The sequence below is a fragment of the Neopelma chrysocephalum genome, unplaced genomic scaffold (assembly GCF_003984885.1).
Source record: "Neopelma chrysocephalum unplaced genomic scaffold, ASM398488v2 Primary Assembly neopelma1_68, whole genome shotgun sequence".
NCBI lineage: Eukaryota > Metazoa > Chordata > Aves > Passeriformes > Pipridae > Neopelma > Neopelma chrysocephalum.
In genome coordinates, this window is record NW_020897727.1 from 5,820,497 (window position 1) to 5,833,859 (window position 13,363).

Consider the following 13,363-nt stretch of genomic DNA (forward strand, 5'->3'; position numbering starts at 1 on the left):
ATGCTGTTGACTTTATTTGCTTTATTCCTCACTAGTTTTCCTTTATTCCTTCTTGATTTTATGCCCAGGAAGAGCATTTGTTGTTTGAGCCTCCTACCATTTACTTGAACTTAGTGTGTGTTGGTTTCTGTGTGGACCTGGAAGTTTTTTCCTGGATAATATTTGATTTTCAACTGTTATGCCCTGAATTTTACATGTCTGTGTATGCTGCAGTACATAAGCTTTGTTATTCATGCTGTCTTTGTGTCTGACTGAAATAATTGGGTTGGATATTTACTACTTCTCTGGTGGGGCTCAGCAAATTTTCAGGATACAGAGGTCACATTTTGTTCTTGTTTTCGTGTGAACTAAACCTGATCATGGATCAGTTCTGCTTGGAGTATCCACACCACTGTGCATCCTGTGTTTTCCAAATGGCTTAGGAATTAAGAGCTTACGCTACACTAAAATAAACAGCTTGAGGGTTCTGTAGATGATGATGAAGTTTCTGGCTGGCTGGTGAACCAGTTCAGGTGGTTTGAGAGCAGATCTGCTGCTGCTGGTCTGTGCTGAGGGTTTTTTGAGAGCATGTTCTCACGAGTTAATGTGGATCTTCATTTTCCTGTGTCCCAGTAGTAATGATGTGTTCTCCCAAAGCCAGACAGAGCATCTTTGCTTTGCACGTGCAGGTCACGTAATAAAGAAATGAGCCTGATGATGCACCTTTTTGGAAGAGATTCAGCCAGGCTGGAAGGACCTAGCAGTCTTAGGGAATTACATTTCATGCTGGAGCTCTGAAAATGAAAAAGTGCAAGGTCTGGGGGATTATTTGGAGCATTGGAGCTGACAGACAGGGGTGCCTGTAGCTCCCTGGGCTGCTGAAGGGGTGGTGGACAATTATTTTTGGGTGTTTCAACCTTTTTCTTACTTCCATTTGTGACAGAGAGGCCACTTGATGGAAGTTATTGCTTTTGTTAGGCAGGTGCTGCTTGTGTAGTTAAGACTTCTTTATCCATTTGCTGATGGATTTCAGGAAGAATTTCCTCCTGGAGAGGGCTGTCAGGCATTGGAAGGGGCTGCCCAAGGAGGTGGTGGAGTCCCCATCCCTGGAGGTGTCCAAGGAAGGCCTGGATGTGGCACTCAGTGCTCTGGGCTGGGTGACAAGGTGGAGATCAGTCACAGGTTGGACGGGATGGTCTTGGAGGGCTTTTTCAACCTTAATGATTCTGGGATAAAAGTGCACAATCTTTAAGGCATTTACCATTATTAAAACAAGAGGAGGTGTTTTTTTAGCTTGGGCAGACTAAATCACGGCAAACAGCGTCCTCAGCCTGGTCTTGTCTGTGGTTGCTGGTGCAGCCTTGAGCTGCAGCCCAAGGCTGCTTGGAGCAATCCCAGCAGCTCTGTTTTGACTTAGGACTTTCCACTCCTTGGGGAAGCCACAGAAGGGTGGTCAGAGTGAAGGAGAAGAGGAGGGGAAGTGCTCCTATGTTTCCAGCACTCCTAATTGTGTGCACAGAATTGAAAAGTCTGGTTCAGTGGAAGCCATTGGGGCTTGTTTGGCTCCTGTGCCACATCACGCCAAGATTCTCCAAGTTCCTGCAGGGATTTGGAGCTGGGGCTCTTCTGACAGCCCCAGGTTTTTACCCTGCCAAGTACCTTTCAGGCTGCTTTCGTGGATCTTTCCAGGAGAAACAATAGGTAGTTTTAGAGGTTGATAATTCTGAGATATCCTGTGTTGTGGTAGCAAACTTTAAATATCTGGTATGAAGAGACCAGATAACCAGTAGTGAAGTTGGTATGTCCAGCAATTCAGAGTTCACTGCTCAGCTGCATCTTGTGTGCTTACAAGGGATAAACTCTGTGAAATGTTCAGCTTCTGATGATAATTAGTTTTTTAGCTTAATGAAATTCAAACATTTACGGTATATAACTGCTTTTTTTCTTTTTGCACAGATCTTGAAGAATATGTGAAACACGTTAAAAATACTTATTGTGGTGAGGCCCTGGCACAGGTTGCCCAGAGGAGCAGTGGCTGCCCCATCCCTGGGAGTTGGATGGGGCTTGGAGGTGTCCCTGCCCATGGCAGGGACTGGAATGAGATGAGCTTTGAGGCCCTTCCAACCAAAACCATTCTGGGATTCTGTGATTTGTCATCACAGATCCTGCCCTCTCTTAGTTCACTGGAGGTTTCCAGGCAGCTTGGTTATTCCTGAATTTAGGCTTCTGTCAACCCCCAGTTCCTTGTAGTCTGTGTTGTCCATGTGAGACTTTCAAGTTAAAACACTGAAAGAACAATTTAGTTCCACAGGAATCACATCTTTCCCTTCTTTCATGCTTGTTACAATGGGAGAAATTGACCCTTGGGCTTTTCACCCACACCAGTGTCTTGATCTGTGTTTTTGAGGACAGTACCAGGTTATTTTGTATTTTCTATCAAGTGGCACAGATGACAGGAGCTTTAAAAACTGAAGATCTCAGCATACCTATTATTTTCAGGGCAAAATAAAGGAACTTTAAGACCGAGAATATATCACCTACTTCAGTTATGAAAGCCATCAAATTAAATTTTATTTGATGCCACGATTTTGTCACAATCAAACACTGAGAGGTTTTTTTGAGGACTAGTGGAATTCTCTCTGTGCTTTGGCTTTTCACTTGAGTAATTGGCATTGTTTGAGCATAGTTGGGATGTGATTGCTGTGGAAATATTTGGAAACTATAGTGAAAGGCAGCTCCTGGAGCTCACCCTGTTGCTGGGAATCTCTGTAAAGGGTGAGAGTGGCTGTGGAACATGACAGTTTGTGTGTGTGTCTGGAGATGACTGGGCTGGGAGCTGCTGATAGGCTGGAGGGCACTGCAGTTGGATATTTATCTCAAATTTATGGGGATTTCTTGGAAACAACTCTTTTCCCCATTCCAGCAGGTGAAAGCTCTGGCTGTGCTGTCTCAGTGTGGTCAGGCAGGCACAAAGCTGTGCTGAACATGCCTATGAAGTGCATTGAAAAACACTTCTGAATTTCCCCTCTCTCCAAATTTGTTGTCCGTGATCCCTCTTGATTCTGTGTTGGAGGAAAGGGAGCTTATCTGAGTGCAGGAGCTCTGTGGTGTCCCATGTGCTCCCCTGTGTATATTTTCACTGGAGCCCTCAGAGAGCTGCCTCATTGAAATTCTGTCTCTTTATGGAATTATTGTGAGGGAAGCAGATGAGTGCTGTGGAAAAAGGCTCTCCGAGTCCCTGGAGATTTTTTCCATTCAGAAGTTAGTCTTAACCAGAATCTAAATCTCATCCTGAAATCCTGTTACGCTGCTTAGTTCTGGATCACTAGAAAATCTGAATTGATGCAAGTCTGACTTTGAATCCGAAAACAACTTCTTGCCCCAAAGCAGCACTAATGAGAAGGGGAATCCTGCTGGAAAAGTTACTGTGCAAGTATTATTGTGCTCCATAGGGCTGCAGTTGCTGTCAGGGGATCCTTCAGTGCTCCAGGACTCCCTGGCCATGGAGAAAACCATGAAGTAGCCATGTATCTCCTGTCCTTCTCAAAGAAAAATGTCAAAAAACTTGTCTTTTTCCTTGTCTGGAGAAGTTTACCTGCCGCAGGATTCCTTTCTTTGAGTCAGGACTGTGTGCCTGTATGTGTTCCTCTGGGTTTTTGGGTTTATATTGGCCTGCTCCTTTTCACTGAGGTTCCAAAAACTTCCCTTGGCTCAGCTGGAAGCAGCTCTACCCTGGATGCAGCTGTGTTGCTCATCTGGACATCCTCCCTTTGGCTCTTCGTTGGGGAGTGAAAGATTCCCAAAACAAACAAGGCTCTCCGGGGGTTCCCGATCTCTTCCACTGTGTGTCTGTCCTGGCTGGTCTTAGGGTCTCTCCTGGGTGATTCTTAGAAGGCAGATGTCCAAATCCAGCTAAATCAGAAGTTGTAAGGTGAGCAGCAATAAAGTATAAAATTGTCACCAGCTCTGCAAGGCCAGTCCCAGTGTGACAACGTTATGGGGAACTAAATCTGATGCTGTTTAAAGAAGTGTTGGGCTCCAGAGCGTGATGTGAGGGAGCTGGGCCTGGAAGTTGTGCAGATGGAATTTGGAAGAGGAATAATAGATAAAACAAGGTTTAAAAGCAGTGGTTGGAGCCCCACAGTGAAAACATGGGTGTGAGAGCACTCAGTGCTGTGGTGTGGTTGGCAACGTGGTGTTGGGTTAAAGGTTGGGTTCGATGATCTCAGAGGTCTTTTCCAGACTAAATGATTCTGTGGGAGCATTTGGGGAAAGAACACAAGAAGCTGAGAGTTCTCAGTGAGTATGAGAGGAGGAAGAGGAGGAAGACCATCAGCACGTGGAGGTCCAAGGAGTTATGGTGGTCTTGGAGTTGGGGAATCTTTAGCCCTTGGAAAGGGGCAGCTGGAAGTGGAGCAAACAAAAGATGAAGAGAACGTGTTTTGTACTTTGTAGTTCCCCACTTGTAACTTTATATATGTGAGGTTTTGAGTAAAAAATTGGGGTTTAGCACTTCTGCTTTTAGAAGAAAGGGTAATTTGGGAGAAAGCCAGATTTTTCCCACTGTCAGCTGGAGCAGGGGTTGGTCACTGTGTGCCTCGGTGTGGTTTGCAGTGTCTACAGATGGGATGTGGGATTTTGGGGAATTTGGCATGAGCAGGATGTGGAGCTTGGAGTTCACCCTTTCACCTCTTTGTACAGGGCAGAGTACCTGCAGTTGGACTGGAGAAGGCCCAGTGCCTCAGGTACTGCTGCTCTCCTCCAGAGCTGGGCTTTAGCAGTTGGACCTGCAGTGCATCAGCAGCTTATTTCTTTGCAAAAAGTTCCTTTCCTGACCTGTTTCTCTGTGGAAGTGTAGCAGAAGCTCTGGTTTTTCTGGGATAAGGCAGTGTTTTACACATGGCTGTGTCCAAGCTCTGCTCTTCCACACTGCCAGCCCCCAAACAGGCTTATTTGTAGTTCAGATTTTTCCTTTCTCCTGTGACTTGTGCAGGTTCCCACCAAGCCGTGCCATCCCAAACTCAGCCCTTCTGCAGGGGATGACTGTGAATCTTGGGGGATCTCCTCTGGAACTGACTGGCTTGTTCTGCCTGGGGGGGAATTTGTTTGTGAGCAGACGTGGTGGTGGGATATGGGAAGAGCCGGGGGACCCCCGGGATGGAGCAGCCTGGGCTGACTCGTCTGGCCTAGGAACATGAGGAGTGCAGGATTTGGGCTTGGAATCTGCCAACCCTTTCATGTGCCAGTTAATGAATGTAATTCCCCTTCACCTTGGGTGCTGAGAGCTCCTGCTGGTTCCTGCCTGGCGTTGGGAATTTCACTTTGGGAATTTGTAGCTGGAAAAATATCCTTGAAAGTACAGTGAGAGCTGGTTGGAAAATAAAGTTAGAGGTTTGTAGTGGATTCACTGCTATTCAGAGCAAAGGTGTGCTTGGAAAGAGAGTGGTGGTGTTGTGGATAATTCCGTGAGTTGTTTGGGAAGGTGAATTCCTGGGATGGGAGCTCATGCTGGCTCTGCCTGTCTTTGGTTCATGAGCTGCTCACAGTTTGGGGGCTGACATACCTTTTTTTGTAAATAAAATGGCTCTAAAACCACACAGATGGTCACAGAAACCTTGAGACAAGTGATTTTTTTTTTTAATCTATTATCGGAAAGTTATGGAATGTGATGGATGCTCGGCTGAGCTTCCACTATTCCTTGTGTTCCTCTGTTTGTGCAGACTTGTTATCAGGGAGTTTATTTCTGGATTAGGCAAGTGTTTGTACTTGGTAACCTTCATGTACCCAAATCCAGCGTGGGTGTTGTGAATAAAATTCCCTTGTTTTAATTTTCTAATGGACCTATTCCTCTGTTTTTCAGATTACACAGCGTTTTTTGGGACACACCTCTGTTGGATTTTAATATATGTCCTGCTAAGAAGAGCTTTCAACTATGGAATCGGTAAATATTGACTTTATTTCTATCTAAATATTCTGGTTTATTCCCTAATAAGTGCTTGTGTCCCTGTGGGAGTGTTTGGTATTGCCTTTTTTAAAAGTCTTTATTTTCTGAACTTTGAAGGTAAAAATTGCAAATTCCATGGGATGATGAAAAGGCACTAACCAGGAATATCTTAGGAGCTGTCTGTAGTTCTGAGGTGCCTTTTTAATTTTAGATAATTTTGATTATATCAAGTTTTTCCCTGACTTCAGTGAAATAAAAGTGAAATTTCCTGCCTGGGCAGTTCCAGCACAGGTTTGCCCAGCAGACTGTGCAGGTTGTTGGTGGTGCTGAGTATTAAATAACATCATGGTCCTCTTTCTTTCTCTTTGCTTTCAAAATGTCTTGAAAAAACCCAAAGTGTATTAGTTTCCCAATGTTATGTCTCCTTGTGATTAGTCTAATTGAAACAGATGGCACCTACGTTTCATTTTGGGCAGAGAAACCTCCCAATCTGCTGAGACTACAGTTTGATTCAGTGTTAGGATTCAACTTTTTGAGAGCATTAGCAGATGTAGAAATAACAGGCTGTCGTAGAGTGCAATTTAGGGGGAAAAATGAGATTTTTTGCCTCTGTTTCATGGTAGAGGCTGGTGCTGTCCTGGAAGTCCCGGTGGTGTGGATGGAGCTGTAGGCAGGGGGTTGTTGTGGCTGGTGTTTTGGGGTTGTTGTGGCTGGTGTTTCTGCAGTGCTGGTGATTTGATGTGCTGGGAGCTGATTAAAGGCTGTGTGAGCTCATCTGGGCAGTGCATGTCATGGAGGGGTTCAAGGTCACCCCCAGCATGCCCAGGAATCCTACGGAGAAGGCTCCCAGTGTATAACTCCAGTGTGTGGCTCCTGCCTTGGGGCTCTGGTCCTTGGCTGACCTCTGGGTTCCTGCTGCAGTGGGATTATTTGTGTTGAAGTTGTTGTCATCACGAGGAAGGCTGTTGGTGAAGGAGAGTTGCTCCACGTGGAAGTCCAGCCCTGCCCTATCAGGTGCCTTTACAGGCTGGGAGGTGCCTTTTGTCCTGGATTTTGAGGGGGGAAAATAAAAATCATTGTATTTAGTGTGTCCATAATAATTGCAAGGTATTCAGGTGGAGACAAGATGTTATTTCAGCTTTCCCTGGTGAATATTAATAGCAGGAGAAGCCTTTCACAGTGGAACAAAGCAGAGCAGGCATCAGTGACTCTCCCTGGGCCGTTAAGTAATTACAGTGTATCAGGTTTGAGCCCTTTTCCCAGAGTGTGCAGGAGCTCCTTCATCCTTCCTGGAAGCTCGGCAGGGCCCTGAAAAACTCGGCTCAGCCCTGACATCAGTGATAAACCAGGGTGGTTGCTGTTTGCTGCCTGTTTTATTTCCTAGGTGGGGACGAAGATGTTTAATTCTGAGTTTTGAAGCAAATTGGTGTTTGGCTTTTTGAATGCAAACCATCTTTTTAAAAACAGGATAACAAAAACTTACCCAATATTCAGGTGTATTTGAGTGACCCTGTTTTAAAAGGATTTACTCAAAACAAGCCAAATTCGTCATAGCCACAAAAAGGTTTGGGTTGGAAGGACCTTAAAGCCCATCTCATTTCATCCCCTGCCATGGGCAGGGACACTTTCCACTAGGCCAGATTGCTCCAAGCCCTGTCCAACCTGGCCTTGGACACTTCCAGGGGTGGGGCAGCCACTTTTCTGGGTAGTGATATCTTCTTTTTCCTGTTGGCAGCAGGAACGGCTGCACCACGTTGGGCTTGTCCTGGGGTTTGGTGACTCAATTGCTCCCCAGCACCAACAGCTGGAGAGATCTGTGTGTTCCCAACACCTTCACAGGGAAGCAGAGGGGCCAAGGCTTTCTCCAGGCAGCAGCTTTAGTGGTGGCCTTGGCAGTGGTGTTTCAGGGAGTTCCTAATGAATATGCAGGTGTGGGATTAAAAGGATGAATGAGGAGCACGGAGCAGAATTGTTTTCTGAGCTGCAGCCGCGCTCTGACCTCCCGAGAAGGGCACGAGTGTAAAGCTGAGGCCTGTAGTGGAAAAGCAATTACAATCCAGGCTGCCAGGATTGAATTGTCCTCGGAAAGTCAGATGCTGCAATAATGGGAGCGTTGTTTAGCTGGAACGTGACTTCACCTAAATGCTCCATGTTTTTCTATTAATGCTCTTAAATGTGCTCGTATATGGGTCTCAATTTTTACTGCTTTGAGGGGAATCGAGCTCAGTATTCCACCAGGAAGATATTTCTCTGCATGGAAGTGTTCTGATGAGCTTGCTGGCTTTTTTCCATGTATTTCAAATCTTATCCCTTCCAGATTAGAGGTGTTGGAAAATAAAACACCAGCATATCTTTGTTCTTTAGCATGTTGGTCACCACTGAGCCGAGGAGAGTGGCATTCCATGGGGTCCTGGGATATAGGAACATTGGTTTTCAGGGGGAGAAGCTGATGTGTTATGAAGCAGGGCCTGGAGAATGGAGGGGAAGTCACGGGCAAGTGGAATTACTAGTGCCATGTTAATAATTCTGAGAGGGTTGGAGTTCTTCAGCCTGGAGAAGGGAAGGCTCTGGAGAGACCTTAGAGCCCCTTCCAGTGCCTAAAGGCAGGGATAGATGGGATATTGGAAAGAAATTCTTCCCTGTGAGGGTGGTGAGGCCCTGGCACCAGAGAAGCTGTGGCTGCCCCATCCCTGAAAGTGTTCCAGGCCGGGTTGGACGGGGCTTGGAGCAACCTGGTGTAGTGGAAGGTGTCCCTGCCCATGGCAGGGGGTGAAACAAGATGAGCTTTAAGGTCCTTCCAACCAAAACCATTCCATGATTCTGTGGAGCATTAAAGAAGTAGAGCTGTGTGGTTTGTGGCTTTGCTGACTTTTGCTGTAGAGCCCTTTCTCCTGAAAAAGTACAGATTTTGGGAGTGCTGTAAAGCAGCTGGGTGGCTCTCCAGGTGCAGGTTTGTCTGGAGAGTTTCACAGGATCCAGTTTGGGTTTGTGCCGATGCCTGGCTTGGCCTGGGAAGGGGAGATGGGTTTGGAGAGCATCCCGTGGTGCTTGTACACTGTCGTACCTGTGTGGGAGGTGGGTCTTCACAGCCCTTGGGAGCAGTAAACCTGCATGTCTGGGTTGTGCTCTGTTGGACAGCACTGAAGTGACAAAGTCTAAATTTAATTTTTAAAGCTGTATCTTCACTGCCAGCAGAGGTTAAGTAGAGGTGGCTTAACTGTGAGTCTGGGCTTCTTTGTGTGTCAAACAGGCCTTGAGTTTTTGGACACAAAACCCTGCTGAGACCTACAGGAAAGAGCTTTAAATCCTTCCCCCTGTCCCCGTGAAAAAGCTGCTTTTTCAACTGTAATCTCAGCACAAGCATTTGCTTTGAGTGGTTGAATTGCTGCTTTTACAGTTCTCTGTATTTTCCCAGAATTTGTTAAATTGCCAATGTTATTCACATGCCACTTTTGGCAGGTGCCACCTACATGCCCTCAATTTGAACGTACCTTTCAGGAGAAGTGTAGGTAGGGAGGCTCCTCTCTTGCATGTCAGATGTTGGAGAGCGCAGCACTTCCATTAATTCACTTTCCCTGACCTTTCCACTGCTAATAAGCCAAGCTGGAGCACAATGCAGCACCTTAATGAACAGACCTGAGCTGAGCAGGGGCTGCTTTGAAAAATGTCTCGCTTGACTTGTTCCTTGGGTGTAATTCAGCTCCGAGTGTATCCACGGCACAGATGGGAATTATTGATGAGACCAACCCACAACCAAATACAACCTTGTCCTCCTTCCTCTTGTGTTTCGAACTAGAGAAAGCCATGCCAATAATTGCCTAAAAAGAAGGAAAATAGTTGGGGTTTTTTCCTTGACTGTACTTGGTTTGGAATAATCTTATTCTTTGAGAGGACTGTATTGCGACCACAAAAATCCTAATTTTTAAAAGAAATCTACTTTGGAGTTGGGATTTTGTACATTTATATCCGCTAATGTAACCTACACTGAACATTGTACAGTTTTGAGTTAGGAATATGTAGATTTATATCAATTAACATAATGTACACTTAAAAATCACAGTTGTATTTAGGAAAAAGTCCATTAAAACAACCTCATAACATAGACAATGCAAGGGATCATCATTTCCAGTAACTGCCAGTCTGTAACTTCACACAGGAAGATTCCTGAGCCACCCAGCCCAGGTGACACAGGAAGGCTGGATTTCGGGAAGGGATCCGTAGGTTTTTTGGCGAGTAAGAGGCCGGTTCTGCTTCCATTGTTGTGCAAGGGTGTTCCTGGGTGTGACCTCTTGGGAAAGTTAAAGTGCTGGGGGCAGGTTGTGGTGTGGGGAGCGAGGGGAGTGTTTGGATGGGTTTGTTTATTTACATGTGTCTTATGGAGCACTGAAGGGTGTTCTTCAAAGTTCTGGTCCCCGCCCTGGGGAAGTGACACTCTGGCTGGGAGGTGACAAGGAGTGAAGTGGCAGCATGACACAATATGGCTGAAATCCCTTGTTTTCCAAAGGTGTCCATCATGGTGTGATTGAGTGCAGATGATGCAGTTGGCAGCAAGAGATGTTCCCACCCCAGGAGCCCCGAAAGGCCCATGGGTAGGACCAGGCTCAGTGTTGTACTTCTGGAATGAAGTTTGGGATGTCCTTGTTCCCTCCCCTTTTGTGTAGATACTGGTGAACCTGGGGATTTTGACATTTGAATCCCTGTGTTCTTTAAGTGGGGGAAAGTTTGGGGTTTTGTTTTTTTTTTTTTTTGTGTTTCATGTCACGGGAATGCGGAGGGAGCTGCATCAGTGACTTGGGCATCTTTAGTGGGATGCCTAAGTAACATGCATCCCATGGAATGCATGTTCCAGGGAACATGACAGGAACATGCCGACTGCTGGACACCCTGTGAGGTGGGAATTGTGCTTGGAGCTGCAGAATAGTAGGTGATCCAGAGTTTGTGAATTTATGGAACCCTTGTATGGGAGGTGATTTGGCTGACAAGTGTCTGACATGAACAGGGAGGTGCTCAGCAGTTTTTCCAGTGATGTGTGGTATCCCTGTTTTATGGTGGTTTGCTGGACTTCTTCAGAAATCCAAGACTGGATTGTTTGTAACAAGTTAATGTTTTAATGGGTGTTTTGATCTTGGGTTGTGACTGGATGGGCTGATTGTTTCCTTTTGCTGGAGATGTGCAAGAACTGAGAAAGGGGAGCTTTGGATGTTTTGCAGAAAATTGTGGACATGAAGCGAGTGAGGGGCTGTTGGCTGTGCCCCCCATGGCAGAACCCCCTGGGGGCTGGAATTCCTGGAAGTGCTCCCTGTGCCTGGGTGTTTTGGGAAGCTGACACGCCTGGCTTTGGCTTCAGAAGTGGCTTTGGGTTGGTGGTCAAACCCTGACAGCTCTGCTTTACCTCAGAGCTGTTCCATCCATGGTCTGCCTTCCTCACCTCTCCAGCTTACCCTGGAGCGGGCAGGTGGCTGCAGGAGCTGCCTGGGGGCGTTTTGGGAAGGCACAGCCCTTGGAGAAGGCTGGGGCAGAGCAGCAGTGAGTGAAAGCACATTTCTGGGGCTGTGGGACTGGCTGAACCGCGGCGCTTCCCCTGAGAGCGGCGTCTCAGCTGCGATGCTTTTGACTCCTGAATTTGGAACAGACTTAGCAGCTCACCTTTGGGGGTGGGAGCTTCTGAGGTTGTCAATACTATTGCCTGGAACCATCTGTTCCTACCACTAAGTAGCTGCAAAAATCAGTAATTCATTCCCTATTTTTTTTTCTTTTTGGTGGAGCTTGGGTGTAAATCTTCTCCCTTGTTATTTTTATGGGCTCCCTCATTATGGAAGACAAGCATCTCCACAGTGCTGGAACTGATGTTCTTGCTTTAATCTTTCATCTGAATTTATTTGAAATTTAAATCCATGTTGTTATCGATATTAGGGATAACTGTGGAGCACAACAGCTATTTCTGGGAAACTGGGTGCGCGGGGCTCCTTATCAACCAGGAATGTGCTTGTGTAACATCACCTTTCTGGGTGAAGCGCTGCAGGAGGAGCAGGGACAGCAGGCGTGTGTACGGGTTATTTTAGGAAATCACCACTGTAAATGGATGCTGTGTTTGCTTTTGCAAGTAGAATTGGTCATGGAATCTTATTTTTTGTTTATATTTGCCCTAGTGAATAACAATCCAAGTGGAATGGCCCCGGTGGTGCTGACATGGAGGTGGTGGTGGTGGTGACAGAGGGGGAGGCAGCGCTGGTGGTTCTTGTGTGAGAGTCACTGGAACACCGAAAACAACATTTATTGTGGGACAGACACAGACCACTGTGATATTATCCTGAGTTTTCCCGGGCTGGGATTTCACTCCAAGGCTTAAGCTGCAGAATCAAGGTGGATTGATATCACATAACTGTGCTTGGGACAGCAGGTCCTGGGGACTGGGGTTCAGTTTGATGCTGTCACACAACAGGTGGTGATGATACTTTTTTAATACAAAAGGACTTGGGGTCCTGAGCAACCTGGCCTAGTGGAGGGTGTCCCTGCCCATGGCAGGGGGTGGGATGAGATCAGCTTTAAGGTCCCTCCCAACCCAAACCATCCTGGGATTCTATGACTTTCCTGCCTGGGGCCAGGTGTTCACTGGAGTTTTTATTCTCTTCCTACTGTGTCACTGGAGTTCAGTTTTCCAGATGTTTATTTTGGTGGTTATCTAAACTCGAGAGCAAATGCCTGGGGGTTCTGTTGAGGTGATGTCCAGTTTTCCCAGCTTTACACCATTGGTGAAATCACCATTGATGTCAGAAGTTGGGTTCTGTCTGATCTGAAAAAACAACACTTGGATTTTGATGGAGTTTGTGTGTCTGGACTCATCTTGGGGTGCAATACTGTGAAAATACAGTCATCAATTCCTGGTGTACCCTTCAGAAAATGTCAGTGCTTTCAGGATGCAGAGGTTTTCAGGAAAAGTTGTAGTTAAGAAGCTGTCATGTGCCTCACAGGGAGGCTCAGACTCCATGGGGCAGAGGCAGGTGGTTTCAGAGCATGTTCCCTGTGAGTTTCCTTGGCTGACATTTAACCTTAATTCTGAGTTTCCTGGAGTCTTGTCAGCCAGTTTGGTGAGAGATGGGGTGTCAGTGGCAGTGCTGGATGTGTTCATGTGGGCAGCTCCAGCCTCTCCCCCAGGCTGACTGAACGGAGATGAGCTCCAGTGATCAGCCAGACACCGACAGCAAGGGAACATAGAGAAATATTTGGAGGAACGGCAGAACTGAGGGAAGCTGGTCAGTTTGGTGGATAAGGGTGGGTAGGGCGGGAGGAGCTCTCTAATTTTGGCCATTTTTATCCTTTTATATAATTTTTCAGCTGTTGAACGGTACAAGGATTCAAAGGTCAGTGTTCAATAGCTCTGGTTATTCTCTGCTGGACCCAGACTTATTACGGGTGTCATATGAGAAATATACTTTCTTT

At 46.4% G+C, this 13,363-nt stretch overlaps 1 protein-coding gene across 4 annotated transcripts in view; it reads left to right on the top strand.

Annotated features, from left to right (window-relative positions):
- ANKRD11 (ankyrin repeat domain 11) overlaps window positions 1-13,363 on the top strand; it is a 134,819-nt gene that overhangs the window by 18,166 nt on the left and 103,290 nt on the right. For 3 of the 4 annotated variants that reach the window (XM_027685158.1, XM_027685159.1, XM_027685160.1), the window contains exon 2: window positions 5,840-5,920. The gene's annotated coding sequence lies outside the window, so the exon portion shown is untranslated. Of the gene's footprint in view, window positions 1-4,706; window positions 4,725-5,839; window positions 5,921-13,363 lie in introns of those variants that run through there. The other variant, XM_027685161.1, reaches the window with a different exon arrangement.